General features: G+C 31.3%; 1 pseudogene across 1 annotated transcript; it reads right to left on the bottom strand.

Moving 5' to 3' along the window:
- Positions 1–693: 693 nt before the first annotated feature.
- On the bottom strand, positions 694–27739 carry LOC111290225 (uncharacterized; annotated as a pseudogene). The gene is made up of 8 exons (XR_016346429.1): positions 27639–27739; positions 27060–27217; positions 25455–25539; positions 25186–25381; positions 24750–24775; positions 18584–18631; positions 3455–3572; positions 694–2991 (listed from the first exon to the last, which is right to left on the bottom strand). The product of XR_016346429.1 is annotated as an uncharacterized LOC111290225 (transcript).
- Positions 27740–27936: the final 197 nt, after the last annotated feature.

The following is a 27936-nucleotide window of genomic DNA, read 5'->3' as shown; positions in this document are numbered from 1 at the left end:
TGGATTATTAGACATTTGGGATGTGATTTTTCTATAAAATTTACTTGAAACTGTATGGGAATTATAGATGACAATGATTTTGCAGAGCTGACATGAGTACGAACAAAAAGGCTTATGAATCTCCGATTTTCAAATGTGGATGATGTGAGGTCACGCGTTTAGAACGGTTGCTCAAGCTTTGTGGTGAAATAAGAAGGGAGGTTGAATTTAAAATTTGCCTCCATGAACGCATTCAAAATATTGTACTAGTATTATTCCCTCCTCCCCTTTCCGTCCAGGTTCGCAGACCTCACCAGAATGTAGGGATTGCGCTGTGACTTAACGGAATTTAGTGCAAGCTAAACTTAGCCCAAGCATTAGTAAGGTTTTTTTTTTTTTTTTTTTTTTTAATTTTCGAGAAGAAGAAAGAGAAACAGTGAGGGGAAAAAGCAGAGAAAAAGGGAAAGAGAGGGAGGTCTGGATCAGGGATAAAGAGAACGGTGGAGGCAGAGAAATGGGGAGGGCTAGGGCTAGGGCTAGGGCTGCAGTGGAAGTGCAAAGGTTAAGGGAAGCCGGAATTGACGATGGCAGAGGAAGGGAAAAGGGAGGAGACCTAGTGCTGTTGAAATGCCATTAGAGTCTCGTTCAACTTTTTCTTTTTAATTGTTCTTTGAAAAATCATGTTATAGGTGAAGCAATTTTTATAAGTAGTGATTTTCTTTTATCGTTTTAGTTGTTCTGACTTTTTTTTATTCTCTCATGCAGTCATTTTTTAGGGATCTTTCTTTGAGTTTAAATATCTTCATTCACATTTCCTCTGTGAGACTTTTCTGTTGAAATTGTTGATAATAATGGATTTTCAATTTCGATTTTACATTGTTGCAGATTCAGCACTTTCTGTCACCGCCTGTTTCTGTATTCATCTAATTGGTAGATTGTTTCTTTGAGATGGTGATGATGTGAGGGGTATTGTGATTTTGAGTACTAGGAGCTGTTAATTTGTGGGGTGAATTAAAATGCGTTTTTAATCACTGTGTTTATATTCTTCCCTTCATCAATGCCTGTGATGAATTAACGGGACTTTGGTTGCTATCATAGTGTCATAGTGATTGGGAATATATATAGGTTAAATCTATTTTCACTTTTTAATTGAAATTTAATCCATTGCAGCTTTCCTCCTGTGAAGCTTTTCTGAGGTCAGAATTTGTCTGGATAGCTCTTCTTATCTTCTAGTTTTCTGAGTGTTCACTACAATTTTGTGACTTCTCAGGCTAAATTAATTATCCGGGGAAGGAATAATGCTATATACCTGTTACAGGCACTGAGGTATGTCTGACATTGACTTTGACAGTCAGTGATGGATATTAAATTTAAAGGTGGAGGCTTGGTATGGGGAATTTACCACAAGTTTGAAATGCTATGCCATGAGATGGATGATATTATGAACCAAGGATTAATTCTTTGACCATCCCATTATGAGGGAAGCAGTGCATCGTGTCATACTATGTTGAACTTTTTTTTAGTTTAATCTTTTTTTCTTTGTTATCCATTGCAGGTTTCTCAATGGAGGTCTCTTGAGCATGATGCTATTCCTCATTCAGGGATTTTGCATGATTTAAAAAAACTAGAGGAGGTTGGGAGCTCTGTGGAGGTAAAGCAAGCATTACAGGTTTTGTGTCTTTGTTAGTGTTAATGCATTCCCTCTTAGCCTTGGATTCGATTTTCACTACAGAGAGTTCAAACTTTGATTGAGGAACAACATAGCCAAATATCTGAAATCGGTGATTCAGGTTAGTGTATCGATATGCAAGATGAAATGCCACCCTTTGCTTCTAATGTTTGCTTTCTTCTTCTATCATTGACTCCAATATTAGCATGCATGCAGATGGGAAAGAGCAAAACACTTCCACTTTGCACACTTATGGAAAGCGTGGTCATCCGTTAATTTACTTAGCCATTATTTTATTTTTATTTGGGCCTAAGTCAAAGAATGTGTTTCCATTGTTAATTACCGGATTTTTGGGAAACTTTGGATTTGGTTGTCGTGAACTTGAATAAATGGCAACAGATCTTATTTCGAAGACGCAAGTTCGGTTTGTAATATGAATTATTGGGATAAGTATGGTCATTTCTCTAAATTCTGCAGATTCCGAACTAATTATCTGTAAGTTGGGTTATTTGTCTGCAGCTTGCTTTGATACTTTTGCTGTTGCTGTTCTTTCGTTGCTTGTTTCCTGTTCTCCTGTAACAAACTTGCAAAGTTACCACTTTCACTTGACATGTATTTAAAATGCAGGTCTTTGTCCTCTTATAGTTTAAATTCATTGCAAAAAACTGAGACAAAATACATTCAGTGTAAAGATAATAAGATTGCTTACATATGCCACCGTTCCCACAGCAGATTGACTAATCAAGCGATGCAAGTAAAACATGCTAGTCGAAAGATATAACACAAAAATTTACATTGAAATTGGATTGCCTTAGTGAATATGCTGATCATCATCCAAAAAGAAAGACGAGAGTCTAAAAAATTGGACTTCAATTACATCTCATATCCTTATCCTTGCATTGCGAAGAAATATTCAACCCATCAGCAAACAAAATGCGAAAAAGTCAGGCCATGTTAAGCGTTCGACAAAAATGCATAGGCAAAAGGAACCATCGATGTTCCATGCATAGGTGAAATTGGTTACTTGTATAAGTTTTACCATTTGATTTGTGCATGCATCCAATGAAGAAATATCACTTTATTTTCTTAAGGAGGGTTGAGGTCCTGAATTCAGCATCATCCTTGACAAAGCTCCAGCAAATGTAAGTAAGAAGGATACTGGCAGCATGCCAGCGAACATAAGCATCAACGAACCCCTGATAAGGTGGGAAGTCATATATTTCCAAGAGCACAACAAGGCTTCCGCCCATAACAAAGAGCCAAACCTTCCAGCGTGATGGATGGCTAGCCCAAACTCCCCAAATGAGAAGTTGAGCTACAACCATAGACTTTCATATTTAGACCTGCAAACAAATCTCACATGTGACTCCATTGAAAGGATTACAACATCTAATCAGAAAGGATGCAGCGTGAACCACTGAACCTAATGATAGCTAATAATCACCAGTATTGTTCATTGGAAATAGTTATGACAAAAAGATAAAATGATTGGCTGAAAGAGTATTTAAGATGAAAGAATAACTTAGCATAAGAGATGGGCGAAAACATGGTAGAAAGAAGGTTCAAATGGATCAAAAATAGCTATTAGCGAAGGCTAGTTTGAAGTAACTGCCGGAATAAAAAATATCAAACTGAATCAGTGCTTCCACAACCTCATTTTATAATTCATAAAGTTGAAACTATAATGTGGTGTAAGTAAATAAAATTGCAGAATAAAATCGTATGAAAAGCCCAAGTCTAAAGGCTAACCTTAATGAATGCTGATAAACTTGTTCTGAGGATAGAGGGCGATAAAGAAAGAATTACCATAATCAAGTTTGCAGAAGTGCAGATACAAGATGAGTGTTGTCACAAATGCAAACAGTGGAGCAGCAACCATGATTCTTGAAGCTTCATCTCTCACATCGAAACGGTCGCAGTATTGCTAGTGTAGACACTCACTTGTATCTAGGCTCAAATAGGTCTATTGACGTCTAGGTCCAATTAGGCCCATTTGTGTTCATTGACATTAGGGCCTAATTAGGCCCATTGATGTTAGGGCCTAATTAGGCCCTAATGTCAATGAACACAAATGGGCCTAATTGGACCTAGACGTCAATAGACCTATTTGAGCCTAGATACAAGTGAGTGAGGCCCATTGACGTCTGAGCTTGATTAGATCCATTGGTGTCTAAGTCTGATTAGGCCGATTTTTGCCCAGGTCCAATTAGATGGTTTTTTAAGTTGATTATATTATTATTATTATTTTTATTTTTGTTTTCTTTTTCTGTTTTCTTTTTTTCCTTTACTGCTTTCCTTTTTTGTTTCAATCTACATGTGCACAAAAGAGTGAATTATGATCATAATCCCATGGTCAAATTCAATCAATGATTATTAAAACTTTGGACCTAAAAGCTCATCTGAGCAGAATGTAATCTAAAAATTCAAGCCTGAGATTGATTCTATTCGTTTCCTAAAATCATTTTTAAAGTTGCCTATAAATTGGATTAATTTTTACAAAGAAACACACAGAAACATAGAAAAATTGAGAGAGAAAATTATTAAAAAAATCTGAAAAAATTTGGGCAGAAAAGGTTTAGGCAGTTTAATTTTGGAGTTCTAGAGTTCAATCTAAAATTGTGAGCTTGATTTTAGGTTTCTAGGTTAGGACTAAGGTTCAGACGATTTTGGGAGGTTCTAAGAGTAATCTGGGTGAAATTTAAAGAAATCTAGGGAAAATTAAAAAAAATCTAGGTTTTTTGAGTTTTTTTGGGAAGAACATGAATTTTTTTAATGAATTTTTTAATGAATTTTTTAGTGACCATTTAAAGTTTTTGATGAGATTCTGGCAAGATTTCCAGAATTTGGCACGTTTTCCAAAAATCAATAGGTTTTTCAATTTTCGGTTGAATTTTTTGGTGACATCCCCAAAAACTGATGAGATTTTCAGTTTTAGGTTGAATTTGTCGGTGAGTTTTCTAAAGAGAAGATAGAGAAAACAGAGGTAAAAAGAGAAGGGCTTGAGTGATTTTGAGAAAAAACGCTGAAGCTTGGCTTTTATACTGTTGCTGAACGACAACGTTTGAATAAGCCAGAATCCACGTGCAGACCCAACGACTCTCGTGTTGACCCACACTCTGATCCGACCAGATCTCAAGTTTTCTTTTTATTTTATTTTATTTTTATTTTTGGTTTTATTTTATTTTATTTTATTTTTAACCTATTTTTTTATTATTTTTGGTTTTGTTTTTTTTTTTTTAAAAAAAGAGTTATTTCTATCGCTTTTATTTCTAAAAGGAAAAAAAAAAGGTAATAATAATAATAATAATAAAATCCTTTCAATAAAAATAAAAATAATTTTCAAATAAACAAAAATAATCTTTTTATCCTTCAAACTATTGGAGGATTGCTTTGAAGTGAGCCCTACTGGATTATTGGGAGGCTTCACTAATTTTTTTAAATAAAAATTATAAATATGATGACAGAGCCTCTTCAGAGAAGGACATTAGTCTCCATGAATACTCTTGAGATGAGAAAATAATCCAAAATTGCTATCAAACTATTGGGATAATTTTATGGTTAATTTTCAATATTAAGTTATTTGGTAAATCATAAAAATGATCAAGGCTTGGTAATTTGAAATCAAAACTGATACCATCATTTGGATGGGTATTGTGAGGGTGCTACAACCTTCTCCATCGTAATCGACTCTTGAACCTAACATCTATTTTTGCATACCAGAATATGTTTCAAGTGGCCAATCACACCTAATCAAAAAATATTGGTGGCGACTCCCTTTCATCCATGTCTAGCGGTAGGTCTATGGATTTATACGTTATGACAGCTTGACGACTCCATTGGGGACTAATGACTAAGAGTCAAGCCAAAAAATGATTTCTTATTATCCAAGCCTTGCTTAATAAATTGAAAATTATTTTATTCTTTTTCATTGCTTATATCTGCCTTATTATTTATTTTCATTATGTATACTTGCTTGTTTATTTGTCTTTCTTTTTATTCATTGCTTATATTTGCTTAATTATCTATTTATTGTATTTATACCTGTCATTCATTTACATGTGCATAACATAAGCCCTCCACATGGGCTCTACCTTTAGGAAGGAGTGAAGTACCTATACCTTCATGATATTTCATGTTTCTGTATCGGCCTGCGAAACACTCTCACTCAGATTGAATCTTTTTCACTTGTAGCCTATGATGGGTGACGATTGGAGTGCCTTACTAGTCTGTAGGGAACAATTTGGGGACCTTTTAGAATTAACCCAAAACTGCATATAGTCAACCTTAAGAGCCTAACTATAGATAAAGCCTTGTCCTCCCACATTTTCAAGGTCATATTGTTATCTTACTTGCTATGTGATGTTTATTGAAGTGACTAACTAATCTCTTTGTCTTCTTTTATTTCTTTTCTTTTTGTGCACATTCATAAACACAGATTGCATAGTATTCTTATCCCAAACTTATTTCAACAAAAGCCCTCATGGATTTCATAAAACGTCAAGTTTGTACCTCATATACACTATTCAAATGTGACTCTTCTCTAGATTTAAGGATGGAATCAAAAAGAAAATAGCTAGAAGCGGGAGATTGTTTATCATTGGGTTATATCCCTACACTATCAAAAGAAGTTCGTCTACTTTTCAAACATAATGATCTAAAAAACTTATCAGATATATGGAATAGTATGACCTCTTCAAGGTAGGAGGCGTTTTGTGAGATGTTTGGGCATATCGTATATCTCTTGTCAGTGGAGGTTGACTACTCCCTTATCAAGGTAATGGTATAGTTTTGAGATCCTTTCTACTGATGTTTCATCTTTAATGAGGTTGATCTGACACCAACAATAGAAGAATATTCAACTCTAGTGGGTATGTATCTAATGTATCCAGATATAATATACATGAAGAAATATAAATCATGAAGTTGCAGAAAATTAGGTTAGATTCTAAGAGTGAAAAAAGAGGTCATATACTCATACATTCGAGAGAAAAGAGATCACAAGGGTATTCCGTGGGAGGTTTTTCGAGATTTCATTACTAAACATTCAAATGATGATCAAAGGATGAGTGCGTTTGCTCTAGCCATATATGGGTTGGTCATTTTCTCCAAGGTCTTAGGCCATAATGAGATAGAAGTGGTAGATTTATTTGAGCAGATTGAAAAGGGATGTAATCTTTCACTAGCTATCTTAGCAAAAACCATCAAATCTCTGAATTTTTTTGAGGCAAAATGATAAAACACGTTTCATGGGTTGCTTACCCTTATTGTATGTATAGATGAAGAGCCACTTCGAATGCAAGAAAAGTGTTTTACCAAACTTTATTTCTACACTCGAAGTTCGATTAAAAAATTTTATCAAAGCATTTGGCTAAAAGCAAAGACTCAAAGGGAGTAGAAATGCCAGTTGCAAGAGCTCACAGCTAGTCAAGTACAATGGTTAGCTTCGTGGATAGATAGGGAACCTATGTTGTATCAATGTAGAGATGAGACAAGAGTTTCACTTTTAGGTCTATGGGGGTCAACAAGTTATGCACCATTGATGGTAATGAGATAGCATGAAGCTAAATAATTTACTCTTATGACTTGCAAGCTCAGCCAGTTTGACTACTCATATGGGAAGCTTAAAACTTTCTAAAAGATTGATGGCATGATTAAGGCCTAAAAGAAGCCTAAGAAAGTAAGTCCATGACCATTCACTAGTATAGTCATTTAGAGGTATTTGATTTGAAGAAATAAGAAGGGTCAAGAAATTCCATTTATGCCTCAGGATCTTTACTTGCTAGTATGTCAAGAGTCAAACAAAAAGCTTTCAGAGTTAAAGCATGAAATGGAGAAGAAAAAACTAAAGCAAGAAATTTTAAAGCTGTAGGAAGAAAATGACTAGTAGCAAAATAAAGCAAAAAAATAAAAATCTAAGTCCATAAGATTTTCAAGGAATACAACAAGGCCCAAAAAGTTAGAGAATAAAATGATACCCTTAAGGAACTAAAAGAGCTACAACAACATAAGAGATTACATATACAAGTACAGGCCAAAAAAATAAATAACATGGAGTTGGCTCAGGAGAATGAAAAGTTAAAGAAAGAGCATGTCCAAACAGAAGATGATTTTATAGAGGTTAAGCAGGAGAATCAGATGCTTGCTGATTACATTTTAACTTTGACATTGAAGTTAAATAAACAAAAAAATCATGTTAGAACCCTCACGAAAAGGTAAAGAGAGTTATCCTATCAGGTGTGGTGTGGCAAAAGAGAATGGTTAGAAAGACAAAGATACATAGAGCACCTCATAGTTTAGATAGGTAAGGTCATGATCAAGTAGATAAGATAGCAGAAAAGGTTAAGACACTGAGAGCTTTGGTGACACTAGTAGAAGAGTATGGATAGAAGCTGTTAAACTTCATTAAAGAGGCTAAAGACCAGTATAAGTAAGTTAGGCATTTCTATAAAGGAATAGTACTAGATTCGATGTAAAACAGACTTCCGTGGAATAAATGAAAGTTTTTTTTTGTTGGATTTTTTTTAAAGGGGTAAATATTTTCTTTTCTTTTCTTTTTTATGCATTTGCATCACACTCATTCATTAAGTATTTTAACATCATCATTGAATCTTCAATTGTGGTACTAAGGTGCAAGAATAGCTACACATCAATACAATACCCAGGCTTGAGCTAAAAAGATGGAATAGGATAATACAAGCCACCTTGAACAAATAGAAAAAGCTCAAAAGGCATTAGAAAAAAAATTGAGCAACATTTTAGAAGCCCTGAAAAAAGTAAATAGAGAAAAATCAGTGGAAGAAGACACTTCACAAAAGCCACTGAATCAATATATCCTTTGGGCTTTAGTTCACAGCAAACTTAAATTGCTCCGATATTCCAATCTCAATAGTTAGCTTTTCCAAAGTACAATTACCTAGGAATGACATATGCACCAAGTCATGAGAATGTCCAAAGTTATGATAATCCTATTTTTGTTGAAAAGATAGCTAAGTCCATTCAACTCCCAACTGCAGATGAAGTAAAAAAGAAAGAAAAGCAACAGATAGCTGTGCCTTTAGAGAGTTCTAAAACTAATTAAGCCATGAACAGGCTTGAGAAAAATTGAGAGCTATAGAGGGAATGGATTTCTATGGATCCATGGATACAGTAAGATTTTGCCTAGTACCGATTATGGTGATGCCATCAAAGTTTAAAGTGTCAAAGTTTGAGAACTATAATTGTACTAAGTGTCCTATCACACATATCACCTTGTATTGTCGTAAATGGTGACACATGCTAGTAATGAAAAGCTACTTATGCATGTGTTTCAAGATAACTTAACTGGGTTAACGGTGAGGTGGTATGTTCAATTAGATAAAACTCGCATAAAAATATAAAAAGATCTGACTAGATTTTTTATTAATCAGTACTGTTACATTATTAATATGGCTCTCGACCATCTTTTTTTGCAAGTAATGAAAAATAAGGCATCTGAATCCTTCAAGCAATACGCTTAAAGATAGAGAGATGTAGCAACCCAAGATAACCTTTTTTGACAAAAAAAAAACTACTATGTTGTTTGTAAGTACTTTAAAATCACCTTATATGAAAAGATGATCGAAAATACAATAAAAAACTTTATTGATATGGTGATTTTGGGAGAGATCATAAAAAATGTCATAAAAAATGGTAAGCTTGAAGGAGGTGAGTTTTCCAAAAAAGTTATCTGAAAAGAAAAAAAGTGAGACTCAAGTTATGAGTATTAAAGGACAACAATATAGAAATTACTCTCGACCTACTACCCTACATACCACCATATGGTAAACAATACTTCTACATTTCTTTACCAATTAACCACCCAACCATTTTATTAATTTTCATCAAGATCCCCTGTACACCCAGTCAACACCACTAGTAATGCTATAGAACCATGGATAAAAGAAAGACCCACCTTTAATCCTATATTCTTGAGCTATATGAAGCTATATCAAGAGCTCTACAAAAATCATTTAATTGCTCATGTCTCTCTTAAACAGCTTGAACCTCCTTACCCTAAATGGTATAATTTCAATGCTCACTATGACTATCGATTTTAGAGTAGTAAGACACTCTATTGAGAATTACATGCCTTTTAAGCATAAGGTACAAAGTTTGATAAAAAAAAAGTTAATAAGCTTTGACACTAGTGAAAGTTTGGCACCCAATGTTAGTGGGAATCCCTTGCCTAGTCATACAGTCAATACTTTGGATACGGGTGAAAAAAATGTGAAAAGAAAAGTAGAGAAGCTTAAGATGCCATTTGACCAGTTATATGAAACCTTATGCAAAGTTAGGATGATACAACTAGTAGCTCCATGCACTTATATGAAAAAATGTATCCTAAATTAGAGATATAAGTATCATGGCGGGATACCAAGACATTCAATTGATGTCTGCAAGTAATTTTATAGTGAAGTTCAGAAGCTGATAGACTCTTATCAAATAGAGTTATATGAAGAATCAAGAGCTTCGAAAGACATCGGGGTGGCTATGACAGATAAATCCAAAACCTTTCACTATATGCTGTAAGAAGAAGTTATAATCAGTTGAGAATAAGTTTATTCCTAAAACCAGTAGCTTTCAAAGTCTTATGCCCTTTTTCTTATAAAGATAACAAAGTGGTATCTTAGAGATATGATTGTGAGGTGACGACTCAAGGGTAGCAAAGGTCAAAAGCTAAAATTGCCATATAACAAGAGTAGAAGGCATAACTAGAAGTGAAAGATGTTATACTCTAGAGACCCTAAAAAAATAAGAAAAAGAAAGAAAAAGCAAATTGAATCAAAGACTTTAGAGAAAGATAACTTGAAGTCAGTGTCTGAAAAAGATGCTTACGAGTTTTTGAAGCTAGTCAAGTACAACAAATATTTTATGATAGAGCAACTAAATAAAATACCAATAAATATTTTTCTATTGTCACTTCTCTTGAATTTTGAACCACACCGTAATGTCTTATTGAAGGTATTGAGTTAGGCTTATATGGCCCGTAATGTATGTGTAAAGTATGTGAATCACTTGACAATAAATCTAGTAGTGTCACATCACATCTCTTTTAGCGATGATGAGATTTTACCTTAAGGTAAAAAGAGCACCAAGGCATTACACATCATAGTTAAATGTAAATGCCACATAGTAGCTAAGGTCCTTATTGATAATGGATCAGCTATTAATGTCATGCCTATGTCCATTCTAGCTAAGCTACTTTTTGATATGTCCCATATCCAAAACAGTCAGATGGTGGTTCGAGCATTTAACAAGACTAAACAAAAGGTCTTGAAGGATGTTGAGTTACCTATTCAAATTGGGCCATGTGTCTTCAATGTAAAATTCCAAGTCATGGATATCTTTCCATCATCTAGCTGCTTATTGGAAAGACCATGGATCCACAAGACGGGCGCCATCCCATCATTATTGCACCAAAAGATTAAATTTAATATAAAAGGGTAATTGGTGATTATGGCTAGAGAAAAAGATCTATTGGTGACCTAACCCATAAATGCCCCATACATGGAAACGATAAAAGAATTATTAGAGTGCTCTTATCGATCTTTCGAACCTGTTAATGCAGTAGGTGAAAGACTTAAGTTTAGTCAAATTATGATCAATTAGATGGTCAACAAGGGTTGGATTATCAGATTTGGCCTAGGCAAAAGCCTTCAAGGAATAAAAGAGATTCCTAAAATAAAAGATCATAGCTGTAGATCGAGGTTAGGATATGAGATGGAAAAATTATAGAACAATAGTAAAAGGGTATAAAATAGGCCAATGATCTTCCCTTGATTAAATGAAACTTTCATTCTTGGAGGATATATGTACTAGAGAGCTGAAGAGAATACAAAAAAAGAACCAGAATGGGAGAAAGCTTTTGCCAAGTTATCCATTCATATGGTGGATAATGAAAGTCAAAATGAGGAAGTTGTGGTTTACCCATGCCCACCAGAATATGAATTGCAAAATTTGAGGGTCATCCAAATGCCTATTATTTCTTATTTTCCTTCAATGTAATCATATCCCCTAATTGCTTATGCCCAAAAGCATTAGGATGAACTTTTATGTTTGGGCCTTTTATTTTTCATTATTTCAATAAGAGTAAGAGCATGTGTTTTGTTCATTTCTTATATTCCATTCATCACTCCATCAAAATTTCTTGCTAATATTTTTTATTTTATTAATTTTTAGGTCTCCAAATAAATGTGAAGGTAATCATAATAATGATATAATATTTAACTTTGAAAACTCAATTAATACTGATGAACTTGATATTGAAGAAGACTTTGAAGAATACACTTTGTCTCAGGATTTAATAAGGCTAATTGAGCAAAAAAATAAATCCATTGAGCCTCATCAAGAAATTGTTGAATTAATCAATTTGGGTGATGTCAAGAACAAGAAAAAAGTCAAGATTGGTACTTCACTCTTAGCGGTTGACCGATAGCAGTTCGAGAATTTGCTCTGGGAGTTCATGGATGTATTTGCCTGATCCTACCAAGATATGCTTAGACTCAACACTGAAATAATGGAACATAGGTTACCATTGAAGCCAGAATGCAAACTGGTACAGCAAAAGCTGAGAAAAATGAAATCGAAAATGCTATCAAATCAAATTGGAAGTTAAAAAGCAATTTGATGCAGGCTTTCTGTAAGTGACTAAATATCCTAAATAGGTAGCTAATATAGTACTTATTTTTAAAAAGATAAAAAAGTACAAATATGTGTAGACTATCGAGATCTGAATAGAGCTAATCAAAAGGATAATTTTTCTTTGCCTCATATAGATACACTGATGGACAATATGGCCTAACATTCAATGTTCTCTTTTATGGATGGATTCTTCAACTATAATCAAATAAAGATGGCCCATGATGATTTGGAGAAGACCACATTTATTATTATATGAGAAACTTTTTGCAACAAAGTTATGCCCTTTAGACTAAAAAATGTTGGGGCAACCTATCAAAGGGCTATGGTAACACTTTTTCACGATATGATGCATAAAGAGATTGAAGTGTATGTGGATGACATGATTACCCATCTCGAAAAGGAAATGATCATGTAGTCAACCTTAAAAAATTATTTGAAAAGTTGAAAAAGTTTCAACTTAAACTAAATCTGGTTAAATGTACATTTAAAGCCATATCAGGAAAGTTACTGAGATTTATAGTTAGTGAAAGAAGAATAGAAGTGGATCCAGAAAAAATACAGGCTATCCAAAATTTATCTCTTTTACGCACACAAAAAGAAGTTTGAGGCTTCTTAGATAGATTGAACTATATTTCTCGATTCATTTTTCAATTTACTCTTAAATGTGATCCCATTTTCAAACTCTTTTAAAAGAATAATCTTGGAGAGTGGAATGAACAATATCAAGAAACTTTTGATAAGATTAAACAGTACTTATCGAACCCTCTAATATTAGTACCACCTATTTCAGGAAAACCACTGATTCTATACATGGTAGTACATAAAAGATCAATGGAATATGTGCTAGGCCAACAAGATAAATCTAACAAGAAAAAGAAAGCTATTTATTACCTTAGCAAGAAATTCATAGAGTATGAGTATAGATATTCATCACTAGAGAAAATATATTATACTTTGGCTTGGACAGCTAAAAGACTCAAGCAATATATGCTCTACCATACAACTTAGCTTATAGCTAAGTCGGATATCATTAAACACATATTCGAGAAACCATCACAGAAAGAATTGCAAGATGACAGGTGATGTTTTTTGAATATGACATAGTATATGTGAGCCAAAAAGCTATCAAAAGAAGTGTCATTGCTGAATTTTTGGTAGATAAGTCGCTGATGATTATGAGCCCATAAAGCTTAATTTTTCATATGAGGAACTAATGGCCATTTCAGAGTTAGAAGATGATGATGATGAGGAAGAGATATGGAGAATGTATTTTGATAGGGCCTGCCATGGGACATGAGATCAGAGTAGTCTTAATATCTCCAATGGAACACTATTACCCTGTTACAACAAGATTGAATTTCAACTGCACTAATAATATAATCGAGTATGAGGCTTTTGTTATAGGGCTACATGCTGCTTTAGATAGGAAAATTAAAACATTAAAGATATTTTAGGATTCGGCTCTAGTTATTTATCAACTAAAAGGTGAATAGAAAATAAGGGATTCCAAATGTATCCCTTATCACAAATACATCTTAAAGTTATGTAAATAATTTAAAGCAATTCGATTTGAACACTTGCCTCGAGAAGAAAATCATATTGCATTTAACTACCTTGACTGTAATGGTACAGATTAGTGATACTGTAAAAATTTACCCTATCAAATTAAATATTAAGGGCGTGTTAGTCCATTATGCTAACTTGAAAGGGGAAAAAGATGGCCACCCCTAGTACCATGATATTACGCGATATTTAAAAAATTAGCAGTACCTAGATCAAACAACAGAAAATGATAAGAGAATCTTGAGAAGGTTGGCCATAGGATTTTTTTTTATGGGGAAATTTTGTACAAACGAGGTAAAGAACAAGTGTTATTACGCTATATAGGCACTTCTAAGGCCAAAAAGATTATTAAGAAAGTTCACAATAATGCATGTAGAGCACATGAAAATGGTCATATGATAACAAGATAGGTTATGCAGGCTAGATATTACTGGTTGACAATGGAAAAAGATTGCATTGATTATACTCGAAAATGTCATAAATATCATATTTATGTTGACAAGATTCATGCTTCGCCTAGTGCTTTACATGTCATAGCACATCTTTTACCATTTTTTATGTAGAGTATGGATGTCATTGGTCTCATCATACCAAAGGCCTCAAATGGGAATAAATTCATTTTTGCGATGATTGATTACTTTACTAAATGGGTCGAAGTCATCTCTTTCACAACTATGACAAAATCAATGGTATGCAAATTAATCAAAAGAGAAATAATTTATAAATATAGGCTTTAAAAAAGAATCATCTCAGATAATGCAAAGAATTTGATTAGCAAAATGATGCAAGAAGTATGTATTCAGTTTAGATCAAACACTATAATTCAGCTTTGTATCGCCTAAAAATGAATAGGGTAGTGAAAGCTACAAATAAGAACATCAAAGGATTTTTGAAAAGATGACTAAAACATATAATAACTAGCACGAGAAATTACCTTTGGCTCTACATGCATATCAAATTTCTATGCGCACTTTTACTAGGCAACTCTTTTGTTTTTAGTTTATGGGATAGAAGTTGTATTGCCAGTAAAAGTAAAAATCCTATCACTAAGAGTCCTAAAGGAAGTGAGATTAGAAGAAGCTAAATGGATTCAGGAGTGCTATGAGCAATTAAACTTTATTGAGGACAAAAGATTGACGGTACCATGTCATGGCCAATTGTACCAAAAGAAAATGATAAAAGCTCATGACAAAAAGGTCAAACTTTGTCAATTCTAAGAAAGAGAATTGGTATTGAAAAGAATTTTTCCAAGTTAGCATGATGATAGAGAAAAATGGATCTCGAATTGGGAGGGACCATATGTTGTAAAAAAAACCTTTTCAAGAGGAACCTTGATCCTGTTAGAAATGGGTGGAGATAAACTTCTCAGTCCTGTTAATTCTAATACAGTGAAAAAGTACTTTGCTTAACATAAAAAAAATAAAAAAAAAAAAGAAAGGAAAAGAGTTCAAATTGAAAACTCGAAAATGTGGCTTGAATAAAAAAATTTTAAAAAAATAAAAAAGAGAGAAAAGTGTTTAAGTTGAAAACCTGAAAAAGTGACTTGGATCCAAAGGAAGAGGTTCAGGTTGAAACCTTGAAAGGCAGCTTGAATTGAATAAAGTATGGCATCACTTAGAAAGCATACCAAGGACAATGAATTTCAAAGAGCTTTGAGATGTCAGGGCATCATATCTTAATTGAGTTTTTGAAGGAGATCCAAGAATTGTTGTCATGGTTATCTAATCATTTGTCTTGGGGCACTGCTACCCCAAATAGTTGCTCATGTGCATTTTTTTTTATCTCTACACCATCATTTGTAATTGATTATCCAAATAAATGAAAGCTATCTTATTATTCTTTTAGTCCTATACATTACCTTTTCTCTTTATACCTTGCCAAGAATGAAAGAAATGCATAATTTGTATCTTACACTTTGAAATTGGGATAATGATTAATAATTGAACAAAATCATAAAAAGTGTATGTTATTTTGAAAGATTAAATGAGACAAAGACCAAAGATGAGCTCTTCCCAAATAAGAGTAAAATAACTTTCATAACCTTTTTGGGGATAAAGATAAATATTCAGGCTGATAAAATATGATTTCTTTGCTAAAAATGTGTACTTAGATTGATGAAAGATGGTTTTTTTACCAAAGACATGCATTCAGAATGGTTTCTTTGCTAAAATGTGTAGTAAAGATAAATATTCAAGATAAAAAAAGATGGTTTCTTTGCTAAGAAGGTGCAAAAATAAGAATGCGAAGGCCTTAGTACCATAATTGATGTTTCATTTACTTTCTAGATAGGATAAGCACTTACATTATTCACTCATTTGATCTTGGCTCAGTCTGAATTATTTCTTATGATTCGTAGTTTCGTCCTAATCATTTAGTTCTGACCTCAACTTGGTCATGGTTGCTTTATTTTACTGATAGTTTTGTCCAAGTCACATGATTCATGGTTTCATCCTGATCATTTATTTTTAACCTCGATTCAGTCTTGGTCACTTTATTTTGACTTATGATTTAATCTCGATCATAGGATTTATGGTTTCATCTTGATCATTTATTTTTGACCTCGACTCAGTCTGGTCACTTTATTTTAACTTTTGATTTCATCATCGTCACATGATTCATGGTTTCATCTCGATCATTTATTTTCGATCTCAATTTGGTCTTGGTCGTTTTATTTTAACTGTGGTTTTCATCCTGGTCAAATGATTCATGGTTTCATCCTGATCATTTATTTTTAACCTCGACTTGATCTTAGTCACTTTATTTTGACTCATGGTTTCATCCCGATCATGTGATCTTGGCTTGTCTAGATCACTTCTTATAATTCGTGGTTTCGTCTCGATCACTTATTTTCAATCTCGACCTGATCTTGGTCACCCCATCTTAACTTGTGATTTAGTCTCGATCACTTGATCTTGGTACAATTAAGATCATTTTGCAAATTTAAAGATCGTACCTGATGTGACTCAAATATAGTGGATGTCTAGGTCTTTGCAATATTCTTATCTAACAAAGATGTGTAAAAAGGGACAACTGTAGACAACCACTTGTGTTCGGGCCCAAATAGGTCCATTAACATCTAGATCCAACTAGGCTCATTTGTGTTCAGGCCTAATTAGGCCCATTGATGTTTGGGCCTTATTAGGCCTATTGACGTCAGGGCCCGATCAAGCCCATTGACATCCGGACCTTTATTTTTTATTTTTTTTCCTTTACTGCTTTTTTTTTATTTCAATCCACACATGTACAAAAGAGTGAATCATGATCAAAATCTCTTGGTCAAATTCAATCAATGATTGTTAAAATTTTAGACCTAAAATCTCGTCTAAACAGAATGCAATCTTAAGATTTAAGCCTAGGATTGATTCTATCTGTTTCCTAAAATCATTCTTAAGGCTACCTATAAATTGGTCTAATTTTTACAGAGAAACACACAGAAACATAAAAAAAAATTGAGAGAGAAAATTATTGAAAAAATCTGAGAAAATTTAGGTGAAAGGGTTCTGGCAGTTTAATTTTGTAGTTTAGAGTTCAATCTGAAATTGTGGGCTCGATTTTAGGTTTTTGGGTTAGGATTAGGGTTCAAAATGATTTTGGAAGGTTCTAGGAGTAATTTGGGCGAAATTTGGAGAAATCTAGGGAAAATTCAAAGAAATTTGGGTTTTTTGGATTTTTTTGGGTTTTTTGGGGAAAAACATGAATTTTTCGATGATCGTTTGAAGTTTCTGATGAGATTTCGATAAGATTCTGACAAGATTTTTATAATCAGGCACATTTTCTAGAAACCAGTAGATTTTTTAGTTTTCAGTTGAATTTTTCGACGACATCCTTAGAAACCAGTGAGTTTTCAGTTTCTAGTTGAATTTATCAGTAAATTTTTTAGAGAGAAAGTAGAGAAAATAGAGGTAGAAGGAGAAAGACTCGGGTGATTTTGAGAAAAAAAGCTAAAACTTGGCTTTTATACTATTGCTGAATGATATTGTTTGAATAAGCCAAGATCCACGCACAGACCCAGTGACTTGTCTGTTGACTCGCACTCTGACCCGACCCGATCATAGGTTTTTTTTTTTCATTTTATTTTTATTTTATTTTAAACCTATTTTTTAATTATTTTTTGGTTTTATTTTTTAAAAAAAAGAAAGAAAAAAGTTATTTCTGTCGTTTTATTTCTAAAAGGAAAAAAAATAAAAAATAAAAAAATCTTTTCAATAAAAATAAAAATAGTTTTCAAATAAACAAAAATAAATTTTTTATCCTCTAAATTATTGAAAGATTGCTTTGAAGTGAGCCCTACCAAACTATTGTGAGGCTTCATTAATTTTTTTGGAATAAAAGTTAATAAATCTGATGATGAAACCTCTTTATAGTGAAACATTAGTCTCCATGAATACTCCTGATATGAGAAAATAATCCTAAATTGCTACCAACCTATTGGAACAATTTTATGGTTAATTTTCAATATCAATTTATTTGGTAAATCATAAAAATGATCAAAGCTTGGGTAATTTGAAATCAAAACAGGTACCATCTTTTGGATGGGCGTTGTGGAGGTGCTACAACCTTTCATATGCGTAACCAACTCCCTAACCTAACATCTATTTTTGCAAACTGGAATATGTTTCAGGTGGCCAATCCCACCTAATCAAAAAAGATTAGTGGTGACTCTCTTTCATCCATGTCTAGCGGTAGGTCCACGGATCTATACATTATGACAGCTAGAATAAGATCAAACCCAACTAATGCAACAACAAATGAATAATCTAGCTTCTATTCTAGATAATTTTTCTAGAAATTCAACCACCTGAGACTCTACTATTGATAGAGATGGAAATGATCAAATATTTCCAGTGGCTTAGGCATTGGTGGAAGTGGAATGCATAGCTTAATGGAAATGGTTTCTTGATTTGTTGCAATAAGACTTGGTGTGTTTGGGAAATGATATAGGATGGACAATTATGATAAATTAACAAAAAGTAAATATTTATATGCTAATTTAAATTAAATTATGTACTAAATACTTTAACTCATTATTAATTATTTTTAGATGTATTGAATTGCTAAAATCAAATTAAATTATGTATTGAATACTTTAACTAATTAAATGGTGTAGGGACTTGATAATGCAATTATAGAACTACTTTTAAATGTTGAACATAGATTCTATGCTAGGCATGTATATGTTAATTGGGTCAAAATGGAACATAAGGGTGAAGAGAAAAAAAAAAGTTTTTTGGACAATTGCTAAGTCTTCGATAGTCAGACAATTTCAAAAAAACAATGAGATTGTAGTTGTAGACATAATAAAAGCCCTACCTCAACAGTGGTGTAGAGCATTCTTCAACATAAACTCTAGATGTAAGTTGGTTAACAACAACTTATGTGAAGCATTCAATGAAACATTGCTGGATGCAAGGAAAAAATCAGTGATTTCTTTATTTGAAGACATAAGAAAGTCTCTAATGATAAGAATTGAGAAAAACAGGAAAGAATACTCTAAGTAGAGAGGTGTGATTGGTCCTAACATTGTAAAAATGATAGAAAAAAATGCAGTTATAGCATCACAATGTATAGTTGCATTTAATAGAGATGGTGGACATGAAATAGATGTGGCTGTAGATAGGTTCATTGTCCAGTTTAATGAGAAAACATATAGTTACAGAATGTACCAACTTTCTGGTATCCCATGTGCACATGCCATATGTGCAATTAGAGATCTAGGTGAAAATATTGAAAATTTTGTGTCTAGTTGATATCATAAGGAGGTGCATCCGTAGTTTTATAGTAATCCTTTACAATCTATGCCTGGGAGAAAAAATTGAGCCAAACTAAGGACAAAAGATAATGTTATACCCTCAGAATTCAGAAAGATGCCAAACGGGACCAAAACTAGTAAAAGAAAGGATCTTGATAAGCCTAAGAAAAAGAAGCCCAATAATTCAATAATTCTATCTAAGAAGAACATGAATGACGTGTAAACTATGTCATTAATTAGGCCATAACAAAAAAGGCTATCCTGTGGTAGGCAATCAAGTAATTTTATTCTATTTTATTTTTATTTGTTATTATAAATATTGTACTATTATGGATCCTCTATTGTTAAAGTACCCTAACACATCAATTCAACTTTATTATTTTGTCTAAGATAACAAGATTATCATGTGCTCAGATCTGGAGACTAAAACATAGACCAAGGTGCATCAAGTACTGTAGATCATATTTAAGTTACATATGGTCTAAGTAACCATGCTATTGTTTCAACTACTCTTATGGTACTTTTGCATCAATTTCTGCTTTTGCATCTAAATTTGGTTACACATTTGTATCTGCTTCAGCTAATATCAATGATTTTGCATCTGTAACTGCAACTGCATCTGCACAAACCTTAAATCTGGTTTCAAATCTAGCTTCAACAAATCTAGTTTCAAATCTAGTTTTCATTCCAGTTTCAACTCTAGCTTCAAATCCATGTTTTATTTTAGTTTCAACAAAAGTTTCAAATCCAATCAATACTGTTGCTTTTTTTGCCATCAAAAATGTAAAACTAAAGTCTAAAATACCAACAAGATCTACTAAAAGATGTTTTGCATATGAGGATGAAAGACTTTATGAGATTACTGGTAGAAAAATAAGTCCATTTTCAAAGTCTAACTCTTCTACAACAATCACTAGAAACAGAGCAATTTTAACAAACAATATTGGAAGTCACAATAGTAAACACACTATTAGAGCTGCCACTAAAAGCAAGACAAAAATCTTACAAGGTTATAAATTATATACAAACTTAGAAATAGGGAGATAAATCTTAAATATGAATGATTCTTTACCAAACATGTATATTTTTTATTTTATTTCCTTAAATATTATCTATTATAACTTGATAAATGTTATTCAATAGCTTAGATTGAGAAGTGAGAAAGTGATAGTAGTTGAAACAAGCAGAGAAAAGAGGAAAGTTGTTGATGATGTAATTGGTAATCAAGAGAGTCAAGTTCTTGCTTCTAAAAGAAATAAGGAGAAACAAAAATTTTGAAAAGCTGATTTTTTGTTTTGTTGACTGTTGCTACTAATTGCTGATGTTAACTTTTTTTTTTTTTGTTAATATTGTAAGAACACTTTCTATTTAGCCTTCTATTGGCTGAATTTTGTTGTATTGAATGTTGTGTAAGAACATTTTTTGTTGACATTCATCAAATTGGTTTGTTATAAGATTACCTCTATTATCAGATTACCTCAGATTACTTTCTAGTTGCATATTGCAAGTTGAATATATTACACTAAACCATATTTTTACAGCTAACAACATAAAGCAACAGAATTCACAGAAAATAACATTACTTCAATTGCCATTAATATAATAAAAGTTTTAACAAATATTTACAGACCCTCATAACAATTCTAAGCCATCATCAAGCATATAAGTTAAGTTTTTAGAATTTTTTTGATATTGAAAAAGATTACACAAAACACAAGTATAAAAAAGAATGAGATAAGCCAAATTATTTTCCAGTTGCCATCTCTACCATGTTTACCTCCAGTAATTTTATTACTTTCTTTCAATTTCAACCTTAAAAAACTAACTTCTCTCCTCAATTGCATATTTTTTGCGATAACATCTGCTTCACCAACATTTTCCTTCCATTTTGAAACTTCATATTACAAACTGTGAACATGACTATATAAAAATTTTTCTCTTTTTTTTCAACTCTAGAATAATCTCTTTTGCTCTTTCAAAAATTTTAAGATCATGCCATAAATGAAATCCACAAACAGTGCCTATAATCATACCAAAGAAATATCAACAGATAAATTTTAGCAAAAACACTAAAGAAATATCAATAAATTTACTAGCCTACAATCACACCAAGAAAATATTAAGAAACAAATACTAGCAAAAACACAAAAAAAATACCAGTAAATTTATCGGATAATGTAGGCATCCATAAAATCTTATACTATGATTGCTATTCGTTTATGAAGTCTACCTAATTCCCTTCATATTACAGCAATAGAAAATTGGTTTTCCTTTAAAGTCTCATTCTATAGGATAACTAACTAAAATTAGCTTATACGTGTATATATCATAAGACCTTCCTCTATAAACCTTATAATTTTAATATTTAAAAAAAAATTCAGAGAAAATCAGAGCATGAGAAAAACACAAAATTTATACCAACCTTGAATATACGCTGCTAAATGAGTTGATATTTGAAGAAGATATTGTGTTCAGATTTATTTTAACAAAATTTTTTTCTCACTCTATGGTGAAAAACGAGAAGAAATGAGGAGAAAACCCTAAGCTGAAGCTGTCTCATGTTATTACAAATAGAAAAAATAAAGAAGAACACCAAAATAATAGAATAAGCTTAAAAAATAACCAAAATCTTAGCTAGGTTATTATTACACGTGGATAAGTTAATTCTATGTCATATTCCATGTCATGTTTGTCTGTAATGGCTTTTACACGTAGGCAATTTAATGGCGCGTAACATGCACATCCATTTTACCATTGAAATAAATTCTACATTGTTACAAGTCAATAATGTTTGATCCTTATTTGTACGAATTAAAACGTTTTGTTCTGAATTGAGCAACCACCCAAATGTTTGATCCTGATTTGGGCATTTAGCCAAAATCTTATAGAACATCTTAAGTATAAAATGAAAAAAGCATATGTTCCTAAAGAAAAAATCAAGATTTAAATATGATAAAAGAATTATACGAAACCTATAGAATTCCTTGCATAATGAAATAACCTGTATTTTAAAAATCATGAAGAAAATAGTTCTAGTAACAATCTAGTTCTACTACCACCTTTTTCCATAACTTCATTCCCAAATAGAGATAATGAAGATACTGAAAGTATTGCCAGTGAACAATCATTTATTTCATATAGGCAATCTTTTCTTTCTCAAACCCAATCAATAGATACACAAAATATAAAAATCTCAATTTTTTCAGGAGATACAAGTAGTCAAAATCAAGATAATTTGGTTTATAACTTAGTAAAATTAATTTTAAATTCAATTCTTTTTAGAAATACTAGAAGAGATGATATTCAAAGTTTGATCAACCAATATAAAATTGGTAATAATAAAGTAATTACATTTTCAAAAAATCAACCCAAAAAGTATTACAATTATATTGAAGAAGAATTTAGATTTAAATAACATAAACATACTCTTTAAATGTTTTAATAAATACTAGAGCAACTATATGTAATTGTAGAAGTAATGCTTTACCATTAAAAAAATGGGAATCAAAGAAACATTATATAACAGTAATAAGAATCGATGCAAAGAAACTATAATAAGATATAAAGCAAAAAATGTTTCTATTTATTTTATGAATAAAAAATTTCATAATTTCAAAACTTTTATGATTTCCTTTCATACATGGTGATATGTTATTAATAAATAATTTTATATAATTATTTACCTTTCTGTTTGAATATCAATAATATTGTATTTACTATAGATAAAAAATCTATAGAAATACCATTTGTAAAAAATCATAAACATATATACGATTCTGATTTTCGAACTAAAACTAAGCAAATTGAAATTAAATGAATCAATGAAACACAATAGTTATATAAAATTTTAAAAGAAAACTTTAGTCAATAACCATTAAAATTATGGTCTAGAAGTTCTCGATTTTATAGTTTATAAATTCTTAATTCAAAGAAAATAATTAGAGTAAAACCAATTATCTATACCAAACAAGATATAGACAAACTTGATATACAAATCAATGAGCTTTTACAAAAAAAGACTTATAAAACCCACTATTAGTCCACATTCAAGGCCAACATTTATGGTAAGAAATTATGCTAAACAAAAAAAAGGTAAAGCTAGAATGGTAATCAACTATAAAACGCTTAACCAAAACCTAGTATTTGATGGTTATTTTATTCTTCAAAAAGATGTATCAATAAATTTAACATGGTTATTTTATAAAACATAGTACAATATTAAGCCCTAAAAAGATATAGCTTAAAAAAATCAATATATAATTTTGAGGTTTAAATTTATCGTCAAAAAAGTCTTACTTTACAAGATCAAATTATAGTAAAATTCAAATAATTTTCAAAACAATTGAAAGATAAGAAACAATTTCAAAGTTTTTTAAGTATTCTTAATTATGGAAGACAATCATTAAAAATCTCTCTAAAAAAGAGAGTTTTATAAGAAAAATTAAAAAATGATATACTTTTTTCTTGGACAAAAGATGATTATGACATTATTAAACAAATAAAATCAGATCTTAAAGTTGTACCTAAAATATATCTTCTTAAACTAAGAGAATTTTTTATTCTTGAAACAGACGCCTTAGACCAACATTAGGCTGTGTACTTAAATCTAAGGTATATAATCAAAAACTAATTTGTGTTTATAATTGAATGAAGTTTAAACCAAACAAATTAAAATATATTATATTTGAAAAAGAGTTACTTGCCATAAAAAATGTTGTAACTAGATTTCATATTTATTTAACACCTAAAAATTTTATTATTAGAACTGATAATAAAGCAATCAAAGATTTTTTAAAAAAAATAGAAACTAATCCTAGAAGGATTAGATGGTATAACTTTTTATACTAATATAATTTTTCTATTGAATTTATTACAAAAACTAACAATGTTTTTACTAATTTTTAAAGTAAGCCTAATGAATCGAGGTAAAAAACCTCTAGAACAAATTGGTGAATGGACTATTGTTAAAAAAAAGTAACCCAAATAAAGTTCTTCTTTTAAACATGTTAATCCTAACCAAGGATTAATCCCTTACACAACCATTAGTTTCATACCCTAATCTAAGATTTTTTTTTTATCCACAACCGTACATTAAAATATCAAGAATTCCATCATAACAAGTAACGAAACCTTATAAGTTATCTCAATTTTCTTAGGATCTAAATCAATGGACTTCAATATCATATTTTGAAATTCTTTAAAACATAAAAAATTTGTTGAAACCATAACAAAATTTTTTAAAAATTAAAGATAAACCAGGATTAACCCGTAAGTTATATAATCTCATAAAACCATACTACACTGAACATATATGCTATACATGTTATGTTGAACACATGGTCAAAACCCTTTTTCTCAAATTACTTCCTATAGTCATCAAAAAGATCTTCTATGACTAAAAATCTAAGGCTGGGATGCAAGAAAATTTCTCCTAGTTGATTAGGTGTAGTTTAGGAATTGTTAATATTCTTTTAAGTTGTAACATCAGGAAGAAACATTGAACCCTCTGGCAAAGTTACCCTAGAATTTAATCAAATGGATGCATAAAGATTATTGGTTTACCAATTGTGAAAAATAGCATTCCAAAACCAAAAGTAGATATGCCACAAGCCAATATATTCACATTAAGTCCCTGTATCACGCCTCAAAGGCAACTTATAATTTAGAAGGATAAAGGAGAGCCAATGATGAAACTATATGGTAAGATTTAATGTAGGGAAAGCTACAACAATAGGTTCTTGAAAATGTAAATGAAGCATCATCTAACAATAACAGCAATCCTAAAAGAAAAAAGATATAATAATGATACAGAAAGAGGTAAAAAATGATAAGAACCTGGATCCCATAGACACATCGAAAAGGCCATTTCCCATGATATTTGACCACTTTGTCACCAAGTTTCTCTCTTTTTTCCTTTCTAGTAAGCATAGGGTTTCAAATAATGGTTGTGTAGCAGCATCGCAACCACTATGTCATGGTTTTGAGAGCCTTCACCATCACTACATACCTGAAATTAGGCTGTGAATGGAATTCACAATCATAATAACTGCTCAAGATAGTAAAATAACAGTGTAGCAGACAATAACGGCTATAACATGATGCTACAGCTGCAATTATTATTTTCATTTTAAAATGTAATTTGAAAACCCTTTTTTTTTTGCAGTTAAAGAATTTCATATAAAAAAGACACATTATAAACAAGAAAAACCTTTAAATTTACAACTCAATCAATAAATACAAACTTCAATGAAGATTAAAAAACATGTTGTTGAAGTCAATCAATAACTACCTTAGAGCTTAAGAGTTGAGAAGAAGCAAAATATTTTTTAACTGTCAAGATGAGAAGATGAGAGGCTTGGGTTCAATAGTAGCATTACCAGTGGCTTGGGTTGAGAAAAGAGATAAAGATAGCATGGATGAAATTTGAAAGAGGTTAGAAGATAGAGAAAGCATGGAATATGCTTGTCGATTTTTAAAGAAAGACAATGAGCGACAGAGCGTGATACAAAAAAATTTAATCGTGCAATTTGAAGAATATACAGATATGAGAAACGTTTGGTGGATTTAGGTTTAGTTGAACCAAATCAACCAATCATAGTATTTTTTTAACTTAAAATTCAGGTACGTGTGACATTTAAAAGTACATTGTATTTTACTTTTTCTTATTTAGGTGAAAATATGGAAAGGAAAAAGTAAATGAATTGGTGAGAAATTGGATTTTTTGAAATTTTTTTTTATTAATTTTGATGAAAATTTAAAGAGAATGTAAGCTAGAATTTATTTTTATTTACCATCATTTTAAAGTAATTAGTAGTTTTTTTATATAATTTTAATATTATTAATGTTATTGTTAATTGTATATTTTTATTAGTTAATAAAGATTAGTTTGCTACTGTTATATTTTTTTGGTTTAATTTAGTTATTTAAAATGTTACACTTGAAATTTTGATATAACAATAAAGTATATTTATCCATAATCAATCAGTTAGTTTTATCATCTTCTCTGAATGAACATATGTTATAAAAATATCTAAAATATTCATCACTAGTTTTCTAATTAAATTAATTATAATCTTAATTAACTTCATATAACATATATTTTTTTCATCATATGTATTTATAATATTTATACCTTTAAACTTCGTGCATATAAAAAAGAAAAATATTTATAATATGCATTATCATTTTGAATTATAACTACAAAACATGAAAAAATTATTTTAATTTATAAATAAAAATTAAAATATCATAAATTACTTAAAAATTATAAGTATTAATTTTTATTATTATAATTATAATTACTACATTTTATAATAAATTATAAAAAATAAAAAAATTTATAATTTTAATGATTGTAATAATTAAAATAATTTTCATTATATATGTAATCATTGTAAATACGATGTGATTGAAAACGTATCCCAATCACAATTTGAATCTCTGAGCATACAGTGGCATCGACAAACGGTGCGACAGTCCTACTGCTTCCATTTCTGATAAATGGGCTCTTGCAAATACCATGGCCCATCAGATGAGAATTTACAAGTGTTGAACGCACCTTTTACCCACTTTTCTCACACTTCTACAAACAAGTCCTAAACAAACCGTACATGGATAACCATAACAACCTGGTATCACAATCAAATTAAATTGCCAGTAAAGGATAAGGCCATCAAAATAACCATAAAAAGAAATATTCTAAATATAGTAATTTCAAACACAATAAAAACAGTAATTATGGGTTATAAGTGCTATCACTTACAAAATCTAATCAAAGTAAAATTGAATTTAAACGGCCCAAATCGTACATTTTGCATCTCAAAATCGATCCACCAATAACTATTCATCTATTTTTTCCCTTCAAATGAGTAGCTTTGCGTGTCAAACAGTAGAAACATTTTCAAACGCGAACTCAAATATTTTATTGAAGCTGCCGATTTTCGTTCGAATAGAATTTTAAGGAAAAAAAAGAGCAAATATAGCACGAATTGAGAGAAGGGAATCGAGTAAACTTTCTACTAAATCGGATCAGAATCACCATCACTGGTGTAAATTGAAGGCACGAGAAAGGAAAGAGCGAAAAAGAACAGAACCAAACGGCAGGGAACCATTTGATTCATGGAAAAGGAAAAAAAAAAAAAAACGGAGAAAAATTGATTCGTGATTTTTTTCTACAGAATGAACGATTGCTTTTGAAGTTCCACAGATAACGTGGTGGATTCTGTCCCATGGAATCGAAAAGAGAGAGAGAGGGAGAGAAAAGGAAAGAGTCGATTTGAAGAACCGAGTTGAGCTGGTACAACGAACTCAGTTGAGA

The sequence above is a fragment of the Durio zibethinus genome, chromosome 11 (assembly GCF_047325235.1).
Source record: "Durio zibethinus cultivar Kanyao isolate XHJ-2024 chromosome 11, ASM4732523v1, whole genome shotgun sequence".
Classification (NCBI taxonomy): Eukaryota; Viridiplantae; Streptophyta; class Magnoliopsida; order Malvales; family Malvaceae; genus Durio; species Durio zibethinus.
The sequence above is the reverse complement of the archived record's forward strand: the minus strand, read 5'-3'. Positions and strand labels throughout refer to the sequence as shown.